The 22249-nt window shown below is 61.3% G+C and overlaps 1 protein-coding gene across 15 annotated transcripts in view; it reads left to right on the forward strand.

The window, feature by feature from the left end:
* Positions 1 to 1722: 1722 nt before the first annotated feature.
* PTPRS (protein tyrosine phosphatase receptor type S) overlaps positions 1723 to 22249 on the forward strand; it is a 96204-nt gene continuing 75677 nt past the window's right edge. For all 15 annotated transcript variants that reach the window (XM_038567676.1, XM_038567684.1, XM_038567682.1 and 12 more), the window contains exon 1: positions 1723 to 1861. The gene's annotated coding sequence lies outside the window, so the exon portion shown is untranslated. The remainder of the gene's footprint in view (positions 1862 to 22249) is intronic.

Here is a 22249-nt window from a genome sequence, read left to right on the forward strand (position 1 = left end):
TTTTTTTTTTTAAGCCTGTTTTGTTTACCTCTGTGTCTTCAACCTTTAAAACAGCACCGCACACAGAGTGACGGCCTGGGCGGACCCGTTTCCTGGGCATATGCTGTACTGGATCTTATGCCCTTTCCTCTGCTGCTCGGGAGAACTCTCAGATGTGGTTGCCCCTTTAGCAGATGGGAACCGCGAGTCTGCGTGGCTTGTTCCAGATCCCTCCCCTAATAGGTGGCGAGGCTGGGGCTCCTGCCACATGCAGCCTTCCAGAGCCGGCAGTCTCCCTTCACACCGCCCTCACCGGGCTGCCAGAGAACCTACTGTGTACGAGAAACCATCATCAAGAAGGGGCTGGGTCTCCCTTGCCTGGATGAGAAAACCAAGGCCAGGCTGCCGCCGCTTAGGTCAGGGTCACGCAGCTAGGAAGGAGAACCAAATAGGCTCTGCAAACCTGGCCGCTGCACTGGCCGCCGGGAAACTCCGAGCTTAATTTAGGTTCCTTGTTTAATTATTCATTCTCTCCTCTCTCTTCTCCTATTTATGACTTCCGCCTTCTCATTTTGTTCTCGGGGTTAATGCCTTTTGTTTATATCTGCATCTTTGGCCTGGAATGAATGAATCAACGATTTTGGAGGAAAAACCCAAACTCTAAACTTGTGTCCTTTTGTAGGCGCAAGGCCCTGTCCAGATACATCCCTTGGAGAAATAAACCGCTTTCAGCGTGTGCAGAACTCACCCAGAAGCGTGCAATCTTGTTTGGTGTCTTTGGGCCCTCCAACCTCCCATGGCAATCCTTCCCCTTTGTTTCTTTCTTTTTTTTCCTCATTCCATTTTCAAGCCGCTAAGAAGACAGGCAGGGCAGCACACCATCACCAGTCCACCCTCCCACTCTCTACCTTGCCCCACTTCACAGACAGGACACCGACCCGCAAAGGGACAAGCCCGTTTTGCAGGTGGGAAAACTGAGGCTCACGGACCCACACAGCGACTCAGTGCCCGAGCTGGGATTCCTGTGACGATTCATGCCGACTCCAGCCAGGGAAGCAGGGAACGGTAATGAGGAGGGAGGAAATAAATGCTCCCTCGTCCATTCGACCCATAAAAGGGATCCCCAGGCCCTTTGGAGTCACACCTTCTTGTGACCAGAATGAAAGCAGCCCTGATGGATCAGAGAATGGGGCGCCGGGAGGCTGGTGGCGGCGACCCAGGAGGGCTTTTCCCGGGAGCTGCCATCGGAGCAGCGGCCGCAAGAAGGGGAGGCCCTCGGGGGAGCGCTATTCCGGGCGAGGGGGCTGAGCCGGGAGGGAGCCGGCGGGGCTGCAGCACGGGCACACGTGGGCGTACTCGAGGGAGACTCGGGGGGCCACAGCGCGCGCCCCGCAAGCACCACGCCCCGGGGGCCGAGCGTCGCGGGGGTCGGACGCCGAGCAGCTGCCGGACGAGTCCTCGCGCCGCCGCCGCCCACGCGCCCCGCGCTCCTCGGCGCCCCGCGCCCCACGTGCTCTCGCGGCCCTTTAAACGCCCCGGGGCCACGTGACCCACCCGCGCCCTCTCATTGGCCGGGGGGGCGTGGCCGCCGCGCGGCTGCGCAGTGACGCGCGCGGCCCGGCCCCGCCCCGACCCCGCCCCCGGCCGGCGGCGGCGGCGGCGGCGCTGGCGGAAGGGATGACGTCACCGGCTGGGGGGGGCGCGCGAACCGGCGCGAGGGGAGCGCGAGCCGCAGTGAGTGTCCTCGCGCCGCCCGCCCGGCAGCCCGGCCGGCGCGCGCACGCCGCGAGCCGCTGGCGCCCGGGCTCCGCTCGAATCCCATGCAACAGCCAGGATGTGAAGCGGGGCAGAGCCGGGGGAGCCCAGCCCAGCCAGCCTCCAGGTAAACGGGCGGGGGGGGAATAAAACGCGAATTGGATTGAAAAAAAAAAAAACCTGCAGGCGCTCCGGTGGGGGTCTCGGAGGCAGCGGAGTGGGCAGCGCGCCGGCTTTGTGCCGGGAGAGCCTGCACGGCCATTGTGCTCGGAGGATGCTCCGCTGCAGCCGGCTGCACGCCCAGCCCTGCGCCTGGCTAGCGGCGTGCGAACAATGCCCCGGAGGGGCCGGGCCGGGCGGGCGGGGGCCGCGGGGAGGCTCGGCGGGCGGGGCGGGGGGCTTCGCCGCGGCGGGGAGGGGGCTGGGCTGGAATGGCCCGGAGCGCGGCTGGAAGCTGCCCAGCGCCGCCGGCTGCACCACCCGGGCCGCGGGCGGGGCGGAGGCGCGGAGGGGCACGCGCGTGTGTGCGGAGGGGCTGCTGGCCCCGGCGGCTCCGGCCCCGGTTTCCCGGGCGGGTCCGGGAGGCAGGGGGCGCTGTGCCGGGGGAGGGGGCTCGCGGGCGCCCCGGAGCGGAGGCCGGCCCGGGACCGGTGCTCCAGGTGGGCGCGAGGGCGGAGCGGCCGGGGCGCCCGGGGGGCTGCTCTGCCCGCGCCCGGCTCCGCAGGCCCCCGCCCCTGGAGACCTCGGACTCAACGCCGCCTCACCTTAGCGCCCTCCTGGCCGCGTAGGTCCCCGGGGGAGGCCGCCCCCCAGCGCCCCGGCCTTGCCCCACCCTTCTGCGGCCCCGGCGCCCCTCCCCGTCCCCCAGGCGGGGCGAGGCTCAGCCCCCAGCCCCAGGGACGCGGACGGACCGACGGACGGACGGGTGCGCGCACCCGGCACCGACCTCCCCTGGGGATCCCGGGAGAGGGGAAGCCGCCCCTGGAGCCGGCAGCCCGGGGGGTTTTGCGCGCCCCGGGAGCCCCCTTAGGGGCGGGGGGAGGGGAGGTGACGTCATCCGGGGGGCGGAGTCGCCGGAACCCGGTGAAGGGGGCGCTGGGGGGGGTGTGCCCTGAGGACAGCCCCCGGAGTCGGGGCGCAAGGCTTTCGGCCAAGTTCACTGCTCCTTATGGAAATCTCTCCCAGATTTACGATCTCACTTAGCACCCCCCAAGTTCTGGTCACTTCCCTCCACCCTAAATCGGAGAACTCCCCTGCAGCCTCTTTTCTCCAGAATTCTCAAATCAGGGAACCCTTGCGCAAACTGGGATTTTTTTTTTTTTTCCCAGACACAGCCTGTGTCGTTTCCCTCCCCCCCCCCCCCCCCCCCCCCCGCGTCTGGAACCTCCAGCTTAGCGACCCTTCCCCCAATTTCAGATTCTCCTCTGGTCGCCCTGTAAATGGGCAGCTTTTGAGAATACCCCTTTCTCAAATGTAGTCACCCCCTAGGGACCTCGTCTCCCACATTAAGAAACCTCCCCAGCGCCTCCCAACTGGGGGACACCTCCCCTCCCCTTGCTAGGCTCAACTGGGATTCCCCCTGTATCCCCCATCTCACTCTGGGGGAGTCCCCATTCTGGAGCCCAGGGCCCTTCTATCACCGGCAGAACCCCTGGAAAAAAAAAAGACCGGCCTGGCCAGCACAGCTAGTGGAGGGGGGTGTCTGAGGTGTCCAGGTTGTGCGTCCGTTCTCACTCCAAGAAGCCCGGACGAAGCTGGAGGGTCCCCGAGAGTCCCAAGCACGGGGACCCACCTGCTGTGGGCCCCCAGCGGCCTCCACCCAGAGTTTGGCTGCTGGGGTTCTAGCTTTCCCGGCGTGGCCCCCATCACTACTGTTCCTGGGGTGCAGAGGGCAAGGTCTCCTTTTGTTTGGGGCGCCCTGCTTCCGCCTCATCGCCGCCTCCCGCCTGCGAGGAGAGCCAGTCCGCGCCTCTACTCCTGCGCTACCAGCTGCTGCTGCTGCTGGAGCTTTTATTAATGGCCGAGGGATTCGGTCGATTGTGCTATTTGCATAACTCCCCTCCCCCTCCCAGGGTCCCTTCCTTTGTGCCCCCCTCCTCCTGCCAATCTCGCCCGCCTTCTGTCCCTCCGCTCTCTTCTTCCTCTGCCAGCTGATACTTTGGCTGCGGAAGGCGGGCAGCTGGGGCTGGGGGCGGCTGCTTCCCGCCCCCACCGCCCGGAGCCCACCAACTTGGACTTGGGTCTGGGCCGCAGCCCCCTGCCCCCTACGATGCCCTCCGCCCAGCCTCCGGGCTGGCTGCCGCCGGCGTGCATCTCCATCATTCTTCTCCAGAAAGCTCCGTCCTGCCCCATCCCCTGAGCCCAGGGGCACCTCGCCATGACGGTGCAGTTCTTGGGGGCCCGGCCCCCCACGGCCCCAGGGGGATGCCACGCGCCATACTCTATCGCCCTGAGACTTGGTATAATTGGGCTCAGGCAAACAAAACGTCGCGGGAGACCCGGCCTGCCTGGTGAGCTCATGTGCTTTTCTATTCCTGCCATCCTGGCCCCGATGACATCGGCCCCCCAGGGGGGTGGCGGGGGCTGGTGCTGTTATGCCAGTGGCTGTCCTAGGGCAGAGGCAGTGGCCTGACCCACTCCCCACCGCCTGCAGGAGACGGGATGGGGCATCCTGCTGTGGCTGGGTATGGCCTTGGAGGACGCTGCCCAGGTGGTCGCTGGGCTTCCCCGGGGATCCGCCCTTCCCCCGGGTCCCTTGCAGGGCCCTGAGCTGGCCGTGTGGGGGGTGCGGGGAGAGGGGTCCCGAGAGCCAGGCACCTGCCTGCTGCCCTCCCAGGACATCACCCATGGCCCGTCCCTCTGCTTCTGTCCCCTCCGGCAGAGATTCCGAGCGCCCTTCTTGCTTCCCTGTTTCCCAGGGGATTCCGGGTGTCTTCGCCTGTCCCTGGGCCACACTTGGGAGACCTGAGGCATTTTTCTCCCAACCCTGGGACTGTAGCTCTGGATGCGAGGGTGTGAGGAGTGGGTGCGAGGGGAGGAGCTCCCTGGACGTCAGGGATTTAGTGGTGGCATCTGGGTGGGTAGTTCTGGAACCATCACCATCCGCCCATTTGCTGCCTCTTTGGGTCACACGGAGCTTGGAGCTCAGCCTGGGCTTCTTTGGACCCGGGGCCGGAGATGGATCTACCTCCACTGGCCAACTTTCCGGGGGGGTGGTGGTGGTGGTGACTCAGTTTCCCTTCCTGCTTACTGGGTTGGCAGTGAGGCGCGTGTCACAGGCGTCAGAGTGCAGTGCTCACCTCCGACTGCCGCTGCCTGGGGCCGGGCGCCAGGAGACCTGTGGCTCCGCTGATTGCTCCAGCCTCCGAGTGGCCCGGACAACGGTCAGCGAGGTGGCCCGGGAGGGACGGGGGATGCGCGGGGATGACGAGGCTCCAAGGTGCAGCGTGGCATTTCCCCCCGATTGCCCTGCAGCCCCGCATTCACCTGCTTCCCGTGACTCGTACAGCCGCCGGGTGTGGGGTGGAGGTGTGTCTGTAGAGAGTTCGGGATTGGGAGGAAAACCCTAAAAATAAAGGTGGATATTTATAAACCCAGTGGGTTTGGGGATAATTGACAAAGCTTAATGTTTTCAACCGAGAGCGATCCACCCCGCCCCCCCCCCCCCCCCCCGACTGCATAGTTCCATTTGTAAAGTCATTGCGAACCAGCGGAAGGTTCTTGAAGCGTGCGAGTTGCGGGCTGTGGTCCCTTTCCAGGGGTCTTGTGCTTCTGGAGGGGAGGCAGGGGGCCCAGGCAGGGATGCTGAGACGCCGGAGTCCCCAGCTCTCTAGCGCATCCAGCGCAGCCTCCTGGCTTCCCCTCCCGCCGGTGGGCATCCCGTTTCCCAGAATTTGCAAGAAGGAGGCCGCCCCTCTCCTGCGAAGCTGGCGCAGGCTGCCCTTGCTCTGTCCTTCCCCGCAGCAGAGGGTGCCTGGGTGGGGTGTTTGGAGAGACCCCAGCTGCCTGCCTGCCGGGCAGGGTGCCTCAGCCTCCGGTGGAGACGAGGGTGAAAGCATAACCGCCGTGCCTGTGTCGGATCCACGTGCCAATCCGATGGAAGACCTGCCGTGGGTCCCTGGACAAAGTCGCACCATCCGCCTGTATGGGGGTGTGGGGGGGTGGGGGCGCAGGAAGGGGTCAAGGGCTTTTCAGATGTTTTAAAATTTTGTCTTAGCCTCACCTGGCTTTGGTCTGGAACCAGAAAGCTGCCGGCTTAGATTGCGTGGCTCGCGGGGCGGGGAAGAAGGGGCTGGATGTTCAAGTTCATGTCACCCTGTCACAGGGAGGAGGGACAGCCCAGAGACAGGCACCTGCTAGCTCTGAGATGCACAGGTGGCGCTGACACTGGGGTCTCTCACCACCACCATCCCCGTACCCGCCCCCCGGTCCAGGTTGTCACCCCCTCCCCAGCCTTCTAGAAGCTCTAGGTATCAAGTGTAGTATGTGGGGTTTTTTTTTTTTTTCCTTTAAGGAAAGAAAAGACACTCAGGGAAGAAGGAAAAAAAAAAAAAAGCCCCGACGTACCATTTCTGTCTTGTCTCTGGCTGATATTTCAGAAGCGTGGGGGGGTTGTGCGTGGGGAATATGAAAAATCAATTGGCTTACACTTCTGCAAAGGCGAAAATTAACGAGCGGGCGGGAGTGACTCATGGACAGGGCCTCGACTTTCGCACTGCCTCATTTTTGTCTTTCCTCTCGATGCCCTCCTCCGAGGAGACGCTGGTCCCCCCGAGACGCTGGTCCCCCGCCCGTCCCCGGGGGCCTGGCCAGACTGGACGTTGGAGGGGGTGGTGGGCAGCAGGGGGGCGTTGAGGGGATGGTATTCGAGCTCCCAGGAATCCCCTCCTCTGCTCCCTGGGATCCAGGCCTCCTCAGTCCTGTGGAGGCCAAAGTGATTCCGCACCAGAAAATACACCCAGGGTTTTGTCTGGCATTTGCGTGCCTGCGGACTTCACCCTGCTGTTGGGGGGGCGGGGTGGGGGGGAGGCTCGGAGCTTGGGTTTCTGGATTCCAGTGACCCCTCCTCCAAAAACGACTTAACTGGGGCTCAATCACATTTTTTTTCCTTTTTTTTTTTTTGAAGGGTTAAGAATTTGTCTCGAACTCTGTGGAACTCCCTAGGTGGTGTCTGTGGCTTTTTTTGAGTTGTAGATTTGTTGGTTTGTTTGTTTTTTAAATCTTTCCTGCTAGCCCCTTTTAGGAAGGCCAGGAGTCTCCTGTCCTGCTGGGAGAAGTGAACATCCCGACTTTTTCTCCTCCTGCTGGATTGTCCTGTCGTTCCCCCCCACCCCCCATCTCCCTCTCCGGTGGCCTCACAGCTCTGCCCCTTGACCTCTCTGTATGGGAGCCTCCTGGCTTGCAGAATGGGGTTATGCCTCTGGCTTGGGGTCCTGACTTCCGCGGCCCTGCTCTCCTGGAGCTGCGCAAACTGGCAGGTCGGTTGACCTCTCTGTTTTTTCATCTCTGAGATCAGGACAAGCCCAGCCCCCTTCCTGGCCCGAGCCAGGACAGGAGACAGATGCTTCTGGCAAAGCCCCTCCCTCTGTTCTCTCCGATGCGACCGCTGCTGGCCATGCAGGCCCTGCAGGCCTGCAGGCCCTGTGACGACACCCGGACCCTGTGTGGTGCAGCAGCGACAGCCCCAGAGGCCTGGGGGGCCTAGGACCCTGGGATGGAGGCAGGCTGGGTGCAGAGCGGCTGGGAGGATGCTCTATTGTCATGCTGTTGCGTGGGTAGAAATTCAGGGGTTCTGGGGAAGCGAGGTCGACGCGCCTGTGTGTATAATTTAATGCCGCTTATAATTAACCCCGTGATCAGCAAATGAGGGGATGTCGGGGGGATGATAATAGCCACTCCGCCTTATTTGGACTTGGCGCCGTTGCCGGGCCCTGTGCTGAGCAAGCACGAGAGGAGCGTTCTCGTCGCCTTTAACCTTCACTCCCCCCCGCCGCCCCCCACCCAGCAGTACAGTTGTTGACCTCCAGAGCCCCATTTTGCAGAGGGGGAAACTGAGGCCCAGGAGGTCACATAGATGAGTGACAGAAAGTCTTCACCCAGGGCCACCAATGCTAGAACCTGAGGTCTTCACGCCTGGGCCTGGGAACAGGGGCCTGGCTCTCGTTTGGATGATGGTTCACCTGCTGGGGCATCTGGGGGTCGCTGTGGAGACGCGGGGGCCCCCCCAGGTGCCTCCCTCGGAGGGTCAGAGCATGCATGCCAGGCTGGGGCTGCCTGGGGCTCACATCCCCGCATCCCCGCTCCAGCTGGGCCACGGGGCGAGTTGCTCAACTTCTGTCCTCCTGTTTTCTCGTCTGCAGAACGGAGGATAATGTACCGCTCGCGCAGCCTCGTTGGGGGGCCTAAGTGGATATGTGGAATGCGCTGCGCTGACCTGCGGCTCGACCCACCTGGCAGGGGCTCCCGGGCGGCCCCTCATGGGGTCCAGCCTGGGAGAGCTGTCAGGATGACTCAGCCACTGCAAACTGGGGCGTTCCCCGTCACTGGCTGCCTAATCAAAGCCGCCCCACTTCTGCGGCAGGATCCGAGCCACAGGAGGCCCGGCGAGGCCGGTGGGGAGGGTAGGCGGTGGCCACAGGCGGGGAGGGTACGGCGGAGACCCCGGGTGGCCCCCCACCCCCTGGCTTCCCGAGGCCCAGGGTGGGTCTGAGCGAGCACCCCGGGGTGAGGTCTCCGCTTTGATGGCCGCCCCATGGAGGGGCACCCTGGAGAGGGGTCAGTGTGTGAGCTCGGCGCAGGGCCATTCATTCATTCGCCAGTTCGTTCGTTCGGTCAGTTAGCATCTGTTGCATACCGGCCGCTAGAGCACTCTGGAGCCAGACCCGGGTTCGAATTCCATCCGGCTCTGCTACGCACCAGCTGCGAAGTCCCTGGCTAGTTCTGTAGCCGACTTGTGCCTCAGCGTCCTCATCTGTAAAATGGGTGCTTTGGCGCGGCCTCACTCACGCTAGGGGTACGGTGAGGGATATAGGAGCTAAACTGTGCCTGGCAGACGGAGAGCTCTGTGTCCATTCTTTTTCCTTTTTCCTTTTTCCTTTTTTTTTTTTTTTTAAATAAAAGCAAATTGAAATTAAATTCTGGGGATGCAGCGATAAACCAGGCAGTCTTGGTCCTGTGTTCCTCAGACCCTGCAGTTTACTGGGGGGGTGGGAGGGACAGTGAGTATTTACATAGGCAAGGTGGGGTTCACAACAGTCCGGTTCTGCTGAGACCGGAAATCCAGGCGACACCCAGGGGGACACGGAGGGCCTTTATCAGGGGCTGACCTCAGGCGGATGCACAGGTGTCCGGAACGGCAGGTGTGAAGCTGGGAGGGGTCTCTGGTGGGAGAGGCGGGAGGTGAGTGGGCGGCCCTCCCCCCCAACCTCCTGGCCAGGCCCCCAAATGGCTCCCCAGCCAGATCTGAGAGAAACCAGAAATCCCGATTTTACATGAAATCGCCCCATTTTACATCCTTGGATCGTTTCTTTTCCTGCAGACGCCTGCTCTTGCTGATCATGACCTCAGCCCCTCCTTTGCCCATCACTGGGCCTCAGGTGCCCTCCTGGGCCGTACTACAGGTGTAGGAGCCACTGCCACCTGGATGGGTGGTTCGGAGGCCCTGGCGAGATAACTCAGGGGGAGGGCTGAGGACGGCCGGGGCCAGCGTCCACGCTCGATAGCTGTTGGCTCTGATTATATTAATATTGGTCGTCACGATAAACTTGACTTAGATGAAATGCCTCACAGAAGGGAGCTTGCTGGTCCCGAGGGGCAGGGCTGTGAATTATCTCCTGGCTGCAGGACCTGTTCCTCACACGCTTGCCCTTTTCTGGAACGTAGCCGTTTGGTCTTGGGCCGGGCCGCTGGTCACCGGCATTAGCCGTCGAGTGTGTCGTAGTGGTTTGTAACCCGAGGCGGTTTTGCTCCCCACAGGGGACACTGGGCCGGGTTTGGGGACATCTGTGGTCGTCAGGACGGATGGGGGGGGAGCATACTCCTGGCATCACGTGGGTGGGCCTGGGGATGCTGCTCAGCCCCCCACAGCACCTGGGATGTCCCCTGAAAATGATCTGGTCCTAAATGTCGATAAGGCCGAGGTTTGGCCACCCTAGTTGGTCCTGGAGACCTGCGGCGGCGGGGAAAGGCCGCGGGCAGCTGCCCGCTCGGCCGTGACCGTGTGCCTCCCACGCTGCGCTGCCTGCTGGACCGGAACGCCGGGATTACCGATGGGATCCCGCTGCACACCTGTCCCGGCCCCGCTGCCCGGTTGATTTGCAGAAGCGGGTAATTGCCCCTGACGTATGGATTCTGGAAAGCGTGGCTGGCCAGGCTTTCGGGCAGCTGTGCTGGACTGGGGCACGGATTGGTGGCCACGGCCTGGCCTTTCTCCCTCCGTCCACCTGGCCCTGGGGACCTGGCCTCTGTCCCCACAGGGAAGGGGTTAGGGCGGCCTGAGCACTTGAAGTTGGACTCCTGACACCGGCCATCCCAATTGTGTGAGGAGACCCGTGATTCCCCTCTCCCCAGCCCACCTCGAGCCTCGGTTTTCTCATCCGTAGAATGGGGACACGTCTTGCTGCGGCACGGGGATTAAACGGTGTCACGTGGATAAGCCCTCGACGGCCGGTTGCACGAACAGGGGCTCGGCGCCTGTGCCCTCCTACCCGTCATCTCCATGAGGAGAAGTTGGAGGGAGGTGAGGATCCCCCCAAACCTTCAATTTCCCAGACGACCGCAACAGGGAGACACTGCCCAGACAGGTGTGGGATCCCCCAGCTACATGCCTGGGCCTCCGGCTTCGCTCCTGTTTTCTCCTTTCACCCTGAGAACGGCCCCCAAAGTGGCAGCCGTTGCCACCACGTCGCTGGTGGAGAAACGGAGGCCTGGGTGGGGACGAGAAGCTGGAATGACTGGTCTTTTCTTGGGGCCGCCTGTCCCCCCACAGGGGGGCGGGGGGGAGGCCAGCGAGGCCTGCACTGGGGAATGGTCTGTGGAGCTGTGCATGTTTGTGCCCGGGGCTCTGCGGGGCTCTGCGGGGTTCTGCACGGGCCGCACGGTTAGGTGGCAAATGTGTGGCCGGAGGCTGCTGCTCACGGCGATCAGAGCCCAGGGTCGGGGCGGGGGGGGAGGGTGCACGGCGCTGTTGGCCGGCCTGGGTTCCAGATCTGGTCCAGAGCCTCTCACGAGCGGTGTGAATTGAGCAAAGCCGCACCCCACCTCCCCTGTTGCCAGCCAAGCCCCTGCAGGCTTCCGCACCCCCTCCCGCCGCCCTCTCCCCCCCCCACTCCTTCCGCACCAGCCGCGTGGACCTTCCTCACTGCCACCTCCATCCCCGGGTCCTTGCCGTTCCCTCTGACAGGAGCTCCGTTTCCGGCCAGGCCGGCTACTCCGCCAACGTCCCCAGCGCTCTTATTTTTACTTTCTCGGTTGCTGTTTTATACTCAGTCTGCCTGTCCTTTCCAGAAGGGGAGTCCTCCCAGGCCCTCCCCGGACCAGCCTGCCTGGCTTCTGAGAGCCTCCGCCACCCCCCACCCCACCCCACGCTGGCATCGGTGTGTCTCGTGGTCCATCCGGATTTCAGGTCGTGGTGGGGAAAGCTCGCTGGGCAGGGAGGCCAGGAGAGCAGGTCCCCAGTGGAGGTGCTGTGTGACTTCGGCCACTTGCTTGCCTTCTCTGAGTCTCTGCATGTCTCTGGCGTCTGACACAGGAGCGGTGGGGAGTGGCTGCTGAGAGCCAGGGGTCCTGAGGATGGAGCTCAGGGGGCCCTGGAACAGTCCATGAGGTTTCCTGTCTTCCGGGGAGAAGGTAAGAAGCCCAAAGGCCAGAGACCCCCCCCCCCCCAATGCATAGTCGCCGGGCCTGGTGATTTTGAGACTCAGTCAGCCCCAGTGTTTGTTTGATACCCTGTGGGTCTGTCCAGATGGGTAGAGAAGTTGCCAAGGAGCCCCCAGAAACAGGCCAGGATTTCTGTAGAGGATCATCTTGAGCATCCAAGGACCCACATTCAGGTGTCGGCTTGGCCTCATGAGCATCATGTCCCCGGGTCAGCAGATTCATCCCCTGGGACCTCTGTCTCCTTGTCTGTAAAACGGGGGTGGGCCTGTTTGGAAAGTGCTGGTCCGTCCAAAGCCCCCCGATAGCTGGCTAAACATCATCCCACACTATGGTGGTTAATACCTTCCGGGAGCGGCTGGGGGTGGGGGACACCCACATACAGGACTTCAGTGGACAATGGGTTTGGGGCCGCTGGGCAGCGGTGGTTGGGCCCCCATCGGGCTCCTCCCAAGGGCGTCAAGTGAGGCCCGGAAGCCTCCCCGCGGTAGAGCCGAGAGCAGGCTGGCAGGGGGCTGGTGGCAGCCCCGGGCACACAGAACCGCAGGCCACGCCAACGCTGTGATTACGGGGACAGGAGGCTGCCCCAGGACCGCCTGAGCCGCCGCGGGGCAGCCCATCACACCAGCGTGGCTGGGGTGCGTGGCGGGCGCTGGGGTGACCTCGTAGACCTGTGCTTTGGTCACCCTGCGGGCGGCATCGAGGCCTCTGGACTCCCCGGCCAGTGCTCCGCTGGGCACCAGCCACATTTCAGCCATCCCCTGTGATGTGTGTGCCTTTTGCGCCCTAATGGTCCGTCCCCCCCCCGCCCGTCCCCAACGATCACCGTCTTTGAAGCCATCTCTTTTAAAAACAACTTAAAAGAGAAAACTTTGGTGTCGCTCTCATGAATGGGGGACCTGGTCTGTCCTTGACACAAGCAGGTGGAACCTTAAAAATAAACGTGATGAGAGTAAAAAATAAAGTAAAATAAAATAAAATAAGGTAAAATAAAATAAAGTAAAATAAAATAAAATAAACCCCTGACGTTAGATCACGTTGCTGCCGCCGCAGGCTTAGCGCACAGGCCAGGGGCGACTGAGGCGCGAGGCCTCGTCAGCACCCGCCGCACACATCCGGAGGCCGGAGGGAGCCGGGCATGGGGGCGGCCCCCTCGCTGGCCACGTCTGTGCCACCCAAGGCGGTGCAGGTGCGTGGGGTCTCGTGGCCGCGCCGGGCGGCTGGGTGCCCTCCCGCCTCCCCGGCAGAGGTGCCTGGCCTTCTCCCTGGCATCTGAGTTTTCTTTCCCGACGGTCTGGGGAGAAGGTTATTTCTCCCTGAATTCAATTAATGAGCCTATTAAAAACTATTTATTTTCCCTGACAGTTGTTTACTGAGGAGAAGGAGATGGATTGGCCGGGCGGCCTCGCCAGGCAAGGCACAAGGCAGGACGGGGTGGGAGGATGCCGGGTGCCCTGGGCCCTGGCACTTTTGGGAGGCGCGGACTGTAGGTGGGGGTCCTGCTCCTGGGGAGCCGGGAAACACGGGCTCCGAACTTGGGCTCCGGCCGCTGTTTCCCACCTCGGGGTCTTTGGGGAGGCAGAGCCGGGAACGAGTGAAAACCACACAGGTCGTGGAGGCAGGGGACTGGCTCCAATGACCTCATCTTCTGCCCCCCGCCCACCCCGCACCCCATCCTCGGGCCGGGGGTGCACTGGTTTGACACCTAAAGCCTCACCCCGTTGGGCCTCATGTTTGTGGTGGGGTCTCCCCATATCCCTTCACCTCCCCTCCTTGGTGGTTGAATTTCTACAACTAATCTGGACACACGGCCACCTGGTCCGGGAGAAAATAAATTTTTTTCCAAATACACGTCATCGCTGTCTGCGCTACGTGGTTCGGTGCCGTCCAGTAGGATGGGCCAACAGAAATTCCCGGAAATGCCTTTGAAGGGAGCAGCATGTGCTCCCTTCTACCCCCCCTCCTTCCCCAGCTGGAACATGGAGGTGATGGCAGGCATTGGGGCAGCTATTTTGGACCAGGAGGCAGGTATCTCGGGTAAGACGGGGAACAAAAAGATGAAGGATCCTGAGTTCTGGAGACTGTGAGGTGAGCCAAATAGCCCTGAAAGGTCAACCTAGGAGCTTTCTTTACGGGAAGACAGGAATGACGCCTCCCCTGTGAGTTTTTTGGCATCCGAAGCCCAACTTGGTCCAATGAGTGGTAGTACATGAGCTTCCAGACACAGTGCTCTTCTTCTATCCTTCAGGGTCTCTGCTTGCTGGGGAGCAAGGCCTCCTGGATCTCCCTCGTAAGGTCCGCAGAATCATCATTTGCAGAGTGACGGGTGGGTGAAGTAATCGCTTGCAAAACCCGCCTCTGCCCCACTCTCGTCCGGCCCCTTACCTGCCCTGATTTTCCGCGAAGCACCTGCCACGGGCTTCAGTGTTGTAGGCATCTTACTCATCATCTGCCTCCCATGTGGGCTGGGACTTCCCGGGGAGGCATTCCCCCTCTTCCCCCCGCCGTGTCCCCTCCGGTGTCCCCTCCGCCGCTGTGGCCACAGCAGCAGCACCTTGCACACAGTAGGGCTCCGTAGATGTGTTTTGCATTAAACGGGCCTCTGCTGGCGGGGGGGTGGGGAGACGGAGGCCCTGGGATGGGGTGCCCGAGGTTTTCCAGCTGGCTGGTGGCTCCCCAGCTCTCCCCGGTCCCCCCCCCAGAGTCGGTCAGTCCCCGGCGGCAGCTCCTGATCCTTCCTCTCGCCCCCGTGTTCTCACCTCGCCTCCAGAAATAGCCCCTTTAAAATAGCCGCGTCCCCACGTTCCCGGGCCTCTGCCTGCCTACGGTCGTGACGCGTGCTGACGGGCCGGCCTCCTTATTGCTGGGGGATTTTTAAAAATATAATTGGTGTTAGGTGGTGTTTTTCCCCCCCTTTTACGCCCAGAGATGCCCAGCCATCGACAGGACTGCTTCCCTGTCTCCGACTCTTCCCTGCGAGGTTTTCGTGTCGCTGGGGATGCTCCCTTGAGCCACGGCTCCCCCGCAGGGGTGGGGGTGGGGGGGGGTGGCATCTGGTTTGTGGGGCCTGCAGTTCCAAATCTGGCTGGGAAGCCCCACGTTGGAGTCCCAGTGCCTTCCCTCTTGCTGGCTGGCTGTGTGACCTTGGGCAAGTGGTCGGACTTCTCTGAGCCTCGGTTTACTTGTTTGGAAATGGGACCAGTCAGGGTTCGGTCAAAGGGTGGGACTTGCCTGAGCCTTGGTTTACCTGCCTGCGAAATGGGGACATCTCGGGGCTTAGGCAGATGGCCGAATCTCTCCGAGCCTCAGTTTATCTTTCTGCAAATGAGACGCATGAAGATTGCCCTCTGGGGCCTGGCCCACTGGGTTTCCTCGAGACGTGAGCCAAGCTCCTTACGACACTCGATCCCCATGGAGTGAGCGCCGCCACCCCTCTGAGGGAAGGATGGAGCGGATGGAGCAGCACCTCTGGGCCTGCCACTTCCCGGGAACCTTCAGGAAACCGTTTCCTCCCGCAGGGACTCGGTTTTCCTCATCCTTAAAATGGGCCCAAAGGCACCAGTTTGTGTGTCAGGAGGCAGCGGGAGAGGAGCCTCCTCCGCTGCTCCCCTCGCCTCCGGGCTGAGCATGCAGCAGATGCTCCGGGACGCCACAGACACTTTCCTGCCACGTTTACTCTTGTTGCTGACCCGGACCTCGGGGACCATAGCTGAAAACCGGACTCTGAGACCAAGTAGCCTGGGCTTGGGGCCCAGCTGCCTCCCACTTGCTGTGACTTCGCCTCTTCTGGCTCAGGGTCTTCCTCTGTAGAGTAGGAGAAACTGGTGACCCTGTCCTCCCGGGGTCCTTAGGAGCACCCGAGGTGTCCCTGAGGGTGAAGCCCTAGGGTGGCACTGGGGCCTGAGTGGGGGGCATGTGGCACTTGAGTAGTGCGTGCATCCACCGAACCTCAGGCCCCTTGCATGGGCATTGGGCCCCTTGCACGGGCAGCAGGCCCCTTGTATGGACTTCAGGCCCCATCCACGGGCATCAGGCCCCTTGCATGTGCATCAGGCCCCTTGCACGGACTTCAGTCCCCTCGCACAGGCAGCAGGCCCCGTCCACGGGCATCAAGCCCCTTGCACGGACTTCAGGCCCCTTGCACAGGCAGCAGTTCCCTTCACGGAATCAGGCCCTTTGCACAGGCAGCAGGCCCCTTGTACAGATCTCAGGCCTCTTGTATGGATCTCAGGCCCCTTGCATGGACATTAGGCTCCTTGCACAGACTTCAGGTCCCTTGTATGGTCCTCAGGCCCCTTGCATGGACATCAGGCTCCCTGCACGGACCTCAGGCCCCTTGCATGGACTTCACGCCCTTTGCACAGGCAGCGGGCTCCTTGCACGGACCTCAGGCTCCTTGCACAGACCTCAGGCAACTTGTATGGACTTCAGGCCCCGTGCACTCTGGCTCTGTGGGGGGCGGGGTCAGGGAGCCGGACCCTTCTCTAGCCTGTCTGCAGGCTTGGCCTCAGGGTCCTGGCTCCAGCTCTGGGGCCTCCCGCCCACCGGGGCTGGGATTACACCAGCCGGAGGGACGTGCCCAGCCGGCCGCCTCTGCTTCCTGCGTTTGCTCAGCAGGTGTTGGGCTGCCGGCTGGCACAGACCAGGGCTGGCGGCTCAGGAAAGGGCAGGGGGGCAGCGTCCAGGGAGGGTTCAGAACTGGGGACAGGAAGGGCCCCCCGGGAGGAGGCGTGGAAGCTTCCGCTGCCAGCCCTGGAGGCCCAGCGGCCGGTTTCAGCTGTGGCCGCTGCCTCCCTCATATCAGTGCCCTTGGTTGTCTGGGCAGGTTGCTTGGACGCCTACCTCCTGGGGGCCGGGCTCTCCCCGGGACCCGGCAGGGGACAAAGCACGTGCCTCTGTGGGACCCCAGGTCCGGTCAGGGAGACACAATGAGCAACATAAAATCCTTGTCGTGTCAGGTGGTGATCCAAGAAGACCAGAAGAAATGGGGGTTTGGGAGTGAAGGGGAGAGGGTTGTCATTTTAAGCGGGGTTGTAGGGACAGCTTCGCCGAGGACGTGACAGTTTGACAGAAAGCCCTGATGGAGGCATGGGAGGGAACCAAGCAGATATGTGGGGGACAAATGGTCTGGGAAGATGACACTGTCCATGCAAAGGCCCTGGGGCGGAACCGAGCCTTGTTCATGGGAGGAGCAGCAAGGTTCCTTCCCAGGCACTTAGCAGCTGTCGCTCTTCCCTCACTTACAGATTTGACCACGTGCGTTGAAAGGCTTGTGTGAGTTTGTGTTCTCTGGCTGTTGCCCAATGTCCCCCAACTCTCATCTCCCTATGAAATCGGGCTCAGCTGCTGGCTGGTTCAGACCCGTAACGTATGTTGCACGCCTGCTGAGTACTGGGCTGTTGTAGGCACAGTGGTCAGTGCCGCCCTGACCCCCGCCACCCCCAAAGTGTGTGCCAACAGCAGCGAGGGTGGGTGCGAGAGCTCAGGGGGTCGTCCACAGAATGATGCTGGGCTCTGGGGCTTGGAAGCACGGAGACGGGGGCTCGTGCTGCGTGCAGAACCCCGACCAGCCCAGTCTGGGCCACACAGGAACTCAAAAGAGCCAGGCTTGGGGACGCAGAGGGGTTTCAAGTTGAACCTGCTTTAGGGACACTTTCCATTTATGTACCTAGTTTGGGAGGAAAAAATGGTCAGAACCTATGTGTCTTTTTTTTTTTTTTTTTTTTAAGATTTAGGATCCCCCCCTGTGGCTCAGCATTTTAGCACCTGCCTTCGGCCCAGGGCATGATCTGGGAGTCCCGGGATCGAGTCCCACATCAGGCTCCCTGTGTGGAGCCTGCTTCTCCCTCTGCCTGTGTCTCTGCTTCTCTCTCTCTCTCTGTGTCTCTCATGAATAGATAAATAAAATCTTAAAAAAAAAGAAAAAAAAGATTTTACTTATCTATTCACGAGAGACACAGAGAAAGAGGCAGAGACACAGGCAGAGGGAGAAGCAGGCTCCCTGAGATTTCTTTCTTATCCTCAGCTCTCTGTCTCGCTCCTGATGAGGCCCCATCATCAAGTGCATTTTATTAAAAAAGTGGATGAAGCAATTGGCTTATATGTCTGAGAAGACTGATATTAGAATAGCTTCAGGCATGGCTTGATCCAGGGAGTCACACAGGCATTTTTCACAGATGACAAAAGCAGGGCCACCTGGTGGCTCAGTGGTTGAGTCTCTCCCTTGGGCTCAGGGCGTGACCCCGGGGTCCTGGGATCGAGTCCTGCATCGAGCTCCCCTGTGTCTCCCTCTGCCTGTGTCTCTGCTTCTCTCTGTGTGTCTCTCATGAATAAATAAATAAAATCTTAAAAATGAAACAAACCAGATGACAAAAGCAGACCCAGGTTGCTCCAACCACATGCCTGCGACCACACAGCTCTGAGGAGGTTAAGCCACGGTTCAGGCTCACGTTGCTCTGAATCTAAAGTCTGTGGCTTGGGAAGGAAGGTGGTCCCGGGTGAGGGGGCGACAACTCCCACTTCACAGACCGGAAGACTGAAGTCCACAGAAGGGCAGTGACTTGCTGAAGTTTACACGGTGAGCAGGGAGCAGAGCATGGACCGAATTCACGTCAGAACCCCGTGGCCTTGGACTGCACAGATGCAGGTGGACTGATGAGTTGGTCCAACTGAGGCAGAGGAGGAGAACACTTGTGCCAGAGGCCACACTGACCTTGTGCCAGCTCTCTCCGCCCAACCCAGGCGGCGCCCGCCTGCATCCCTCCTGCCAGCTACCCCGGATGGTTGTGACATTCGCTCCCCGCACTTGATGAACACATCGTGGGTGACAGGTGACAGGTGGGGCGGTCCCTGCCGCCCCTGGCTCGGCGCCCACCTGTCACAGGAGGAAACGGGAGTGGCGGCCAATTGTTCTCGGCCAGGCCAGCCGCCTCGCTCCCCGATGCCCCCGTCCCCGCGCGTTGGCGCGCTGTGCTCCAGCCCACGCCCCTTCGCCCCCACGGTCGCCCGACTGACGGCTGCCTGCCTGCCTCCTGCCGTCTCCACCTGGGCGCAGCCCTGCCCCTGCCGGCTTTGTGTCCTTGGGTGGCTCCGTGGCATTTAATGGGCACCTACTGTGTGCCAAGTGTTGGGCTTGGCCGCCAGCCGACGCGGCCAGCCCGTACCTCCCTCTGCCACCTCCAGCCCGTGACCTTGAGCGAGTGGCCCGACCTCTCTTGACGCTGTTTCCTCGTCTGTTAAGTCGAGAGCACGAGGTGAGGTCTTAGGGGTGCAGCGCTTTGAACAGTGCCCGACACAGTCCGCGGCCTTGAACCCCAGCGAGTGTTACCGCTCTCCCGTTCTCGGGTTAGTGAGTGCAGGTCCGCAGTCCCCCATCCCCCTTTCCACCCATCCCACACCTGTGGTCCCGGGTCGTGCTCTGTCACCCACAGACCCTGCGTGCAGGGTCGGAACCAGGGTTGGGGAGATAGATCCTTCTTGCCTGGCAGCTGGACCTGGTCTTCACTGTCTCTCCCTCCCCTCCATTCCCACGAGACGCACCTGCTCCCACATGGGCTTGGAGCACGAGTGTGAGTGAGGCTCCCCACGGAGGGCACCCCATAGCCTTGGCTTGGGCTCGTCGCCTGGTCACCCTCCAGAGAGCCACCAGCTTCCCCTCGAGGGGACGGGGAAGGCAGACCGCGCCATGTGGCTGTTCTGCGGAGCCCGTCTTGCTCAGGGGACCGCATGGCTTCGGATCCCAGACTTTCCCCCAGGCCCTGACAGGAGCTTTTGGGCGTTGAGAACCATCGCCGTGTCTTTCTGGGACGTTCACCAGTGGGTATTTATTGAGCACCTTCTGTATGCCGGGCCCTGAGCCACGTGCCGGGACCAGCGTGGTGAAGAAGACAGAGCCCAAAGCCCTGCCCTTGTGGAGCATAGCATGGGGCATAGCGGGGGGAGGACAGGAAACAAATAAATAGATGATTAACTGTTTAACTAGGGCCTTAGCCTGGATGCGATGCTTTTAACAAACTGATGAAAAGTTTAAGAAAATGAAGCCGGGGAAGGGCAGAGGTGATAGGAGGGGTTATTTTAGGGGCACCTGGGTGGCTCAGCAGTTGAGCCTCTGCCTTCGGCTCAAGGCGTGACCCGGGGTCCCGGGATCGAGTCCTGTATCGGGCTCCCCGCAGGGAGCCTGCTTTTCCCTCTGCCTGTGTCTCTGCCTCTCTCTCTCTGTGTCTCATGAATAAATAAATAAAATATTTAAAAGAAAAAGGGGGGGTTATTTTAACTGCCTTTCCAGAGTGGTGACAATTCAGTAAAACTGGCAGGAAGTAAGGGAGTGAACTGTGTGGAGTTCTGGGGGAAAAGTGTTCCTGGGAGAGGGAACAGCCTTTGCAAAGGCCCTGTGACAGCAGCAGGCCTGGTTCATTGGAGGAGCACAAGGGGGCCCTGTGGCCGGAGCAGAGTGAGCTCGGGGTGGAGGGGGGTGGAGGGGACGGGGCAGGTCCTGCAGGGCCATGGGGATCACTGGAGGGACGGGGCTTTTACCCCGAGGGAGGTGGGAGCCCTGGAGGGCTGTGGGCAGAGGGTGGACCTGGCTCAGGGGCTCATGGTGCCCTCTGGGGGTTGCTGGTGGGGGGGGGCGGGGAGAGGTGTCAGAGACAGGAAGGGCAGGGTGCCGAATTTGTCCAGGTGAGGGGTGACGGGCAGGGGCCCAGATGGAGAGGACAGGGGAAGAGGGTGGATCTGGAAAAGTTTTTTTAGAAGAACTAGTGGATCTGGCCAAGCAGTGGACCCAGGGTGGGGTTGAGTGGGATCCAAGGTGATGGCCCCAGCATCCACAAGGATGGGAGGGGCGGGCCTGGGCACCCCTGTTACTGACCCCCCGTAGAGTTCCCAGAAGGCAAAGGGGCAGGCTCTTCCTGGAGGCGCTGGGGTGAGCCTCCTGGAGGTGGTGGCTCAGGGCCGTGGCAAGGCACAGGCTCAGTGCTCAGAGCGCCAACCCCAGCTCCCCTGCGCCCCAGGGACATGAGGCTCCCCCCGCTCCCTCCCCCTCTGTCCCACCCCCAGGGCTGCCAGCTTGGGCTCTTGGTGGTTTCTAGGCCCCCCAGGCTCCAGCTTGGCACTCACCTCCCGCCTCCGCGCGCTCGGGGCCTGGTGCCAGGCGGGCTCGGGGGACCGGGGTCTCGGGGAGCCCCCCCTCCCCCTTAAACCCAGGGTTTCCTCTGCCCCTGCCCCTCCCCCCACACTCCCGCTAATGATGGACGAGGAATGGGAGGGAGCAAGCAAAATTATATACACACGAACATATAAAAATTAGTTTAGGATCTGGGCCAAGAACCACTTGCGCTTGGCCGGGCATTGTGGGTAATTCATCGCCGATTACCATAAAAGCCAGAGCCTGGCTGACAGGCGGCTGCGGGGCTTTTGTTTAAGATTCTGATGAATATATAATCCTGCTCCCAGCCTGGAGCCTGCGGTCGCCCCCACCCCCCTTGGCCGTGCCCCCCTCCCCCATGGCTGAGTGCAGGGCCCCCCCGAAAGGCTTGGATCCATGGGGGTCACCGCCTCCGGGAAGCTTGGCTTGGCATTCAGTGCCCATTGCCATCCTTGGTGACCCCAGGCCCTGTGGTGCCTCGTGCCCCAAGGCTTGGGTCCGCAGCCCTTCCTCCACTCAGCATACATTTATTGGGCTCTGACTGTTTGCATGGCCCCATGTGGGTGCTCTGGGTGCTGGGGATGCTGAGGTGGATGCTACCCTTTCAGAGTCTGGGGGCTCATGGCTGATGACTAAGTAAGACACGCACTTATCCATCTTTTATTTTATTTAAAGATTTTATTTATTCATGAGAGACACAGAGAGAGAGGCAGAGACACAGGCAGAGGGAGAAGCAGACACCCTGGGGGGACCCCGATGTGGGACTTGATCCCAGGTCTCCAGGATCAGGCCCTGGGCTGAAGGCAGTGCTAAACCACTGAGCCGCCCAGGCTGCCCTTTATCCGCATTTTAAAGGTTCCCCATCTCTTGCCCAGGAGATGCAAATTAAAATAATAAGATCCCATGTCTTATCCAATCACCCGGCGAAGTCACGTCTGAAGCTTTTGTAATATCCAGGGAGGTCCGGGCAGCAGGCTCATGCCCTCCGGGCGCCACCGATGGGAGACCAAATAAGCGTCCCCTCTTTGAAACATCTTTTCTAAAAAAAAAAAAAAAAAAAAAAAAAAAAAAGGGAAACATCTTTTCTTTTTAATTTATTTTTCTGGCCAGATAACGCATACATGTGGGACATAATCGAGGACCTAGAGAAGAATGCGCAGAGGGGGAAGTCCTCCACCGCCCCCCCCCCCCCCCCCCACCCCGGATCCTCAGTTCTCTTCCCCTCCTTCCCTGGAAGCAGCCACCACCAGCCTCCTGCTAGAACCAGGGGTCCGCAGACATTTTGTAAAGGGGCAGATAGTAAATCTTTTCTGAGCTCCTCTGTGGGCAGGAGGTGTCCATCAATACTGCTCAACCCTGCCCCAGTGGCGTGAAGGCAGCCCGATTGTGCAGGGGAATGACTGGGTGTGGCCGTGTGCCAATAAAACTTTATTTATACAAACAGCCGGTGGGCCGTGTGGGCCTGTGGCTTGTAGTTCGCACCGCCTGCCCTGTTGCCCG

The sequence above is a fragment of the Canis lupus genome, chromosome 20 (genome assembly GCF_011100685.1).
Source record: "Canis lupus familiaris isolate Mischka breed German Shepherd chromosome 20, alternate assembly UU_Cfam_GSD_1.0, whole genome shotgun sequence".
NCBI classification, from domain to species: Eukaryota; Metazoa; Chordata; class Mammalia; order Carnivora; family Canidae; genus Canis; species Canis lupus.